We start from the raw sequence: 1,737 nt of genomic DNA, 5'->3' as shown, positions 1-1,737 counted from the left end.
CTTACAGATGTTAGGTGTAAGTCCACAGTGTCTGATTCAAAACTTTTGAAACTGACTGAGCGTGGTGGCTCACCCCTGTAATTCCAGCACTTTGGGAAGTGGATCCCAAAGTGATCGCCTGGCGGGTGGATCACCTGAGACCAGGAGTGCAAGGCCAGCGTGGCCAAAATGTTGAAACCCTGTCTCTACTGAAAATACAAAAATCAGTTAGGTGTGCTGGCGCACACCTGTAATCCCAGCTATTTGGCAGACCTAGGCAGAAGAAGTGTATGAACCCGGGAGGCGGGGGTTGCAATAAGCAGAGATTACACCACTACACTCTATCCTGGGCGACACAGGGAGACTCCATCTCAAAACAACAACAACAGCAACAAAAAAACCTAAAATTTGAAACCAGATGAGCTTTTGTTATTTGATTTTAGAAAGTAATATGATAATGAGCTATAGACTGTATAACAGGGGATAGGGCAGTGCTACCAGTGAAACACAGAACCCTTAACACTAAGTGGGATACGTAAGGATTATATATAGTTCATGTCACCTCAGAAGAGGTAGGGTATTGTAGTTAAATGAGCTATAAAAGTCATTACGATTCTAGAGCTTTGTGGATTTAGGAATTATAGACTTATCACTGCTTGAATTTACATGACTGATCATTGGTCAATGTGAGTCTCGAACACAGTCAAGCTGATTTCTAAGCTCATACACTTGCCACTATGACACTTTCAGTGGTTCCCTCAAAGGAAAATCCCAGACCCAGAGTGAAAGGTAACCCTTATACTGCCCATCATAGAGGTAATGGGTAGAGGAGCTGAAATTCAAACCCATATTTATCTCAACTCAAAAATATTGACTCAACTCTCAGACTTTGATTTCAATTTCTTTGTATGTTAGTCAATGTCTTGCCTCAATTCTCCCAAACTACTTTATTAGCCTGTTCGATTGTCTCTAAATAATAATTACTCATGACACTCTCCTTCCACCCTCAGATTTCCTTAGGACAATATACACAGCATGCATTTTTAGCTGTCACAACCAGAATGCTATATTAGAATATTATACATATCGGACTTCCACAAAGCTTCCTGTCATCAATTGTATTTAAGAGGAAATTAAAGAACAAAACTGAAATTATATCTCCTTATATTTGAATACATAAATTACCTTCATTTACTTAATTTTTAATATACAATATCCTAAATATTAAGCAGGATCAGTCAAAAATAAACCTATAAAGTGATTAAATCAATTGCAAATACTATACATTCTAGATGCCAGTAAGTAAATATTTTTAAAAACTTTTCTAGTATAACTATAAAATTGTTTGCAGCCAACTTGGTGAAACCTCATCTCTACTAAAAATACAAAAAATTAGGCTGGCATGGCGGCTCATGCCTGTAATCCCAGCTACGCAGGAGACTGAGACAGGAGTATCACTTGAACCCAGGATGTGGAGGTTACAGTGAACTGAAATCGCACCATTGCACTCCAGCCTGGGCAACAGAGTGAAATTCCATCTCAAAAAATAAATTGTTTGCTGTGGCTACATATGATTTAGGTTGAAGAAACTTTGCCACATATGCAATAGACATTGAGATGGACTAAAAGGCAGAAAACACAATCCATTTGTTTCCACTTGTGTTTTCAACACTTACATGTCATGTGGCTTTGGACAAATCATTTCTTTTCTTCCAAGTTTTCTTGTGAAAGAAACAACTATCAGCAATTGAACTATCA

The sequence above is a fragment of the Cebus imitator genome, unplaced genomic scaffold (assembly GCF_001604975.1).
Source record: "Cebus imitator isolate Cc_AM_T3 unplaced genomic scaffold, Cebus_imitator-1.0 Scaffold40, whole genome shotgun sequence".
NCBI classification, from domain to species: domain Eukaryota; kingdom Metazoa; phylum Chordata; class Mammalia; order Primates; family Cebidae; genus Cebus; species Cebus imitator.
This window is presented reverse-complemented; position numbering follows the sequence as displayed.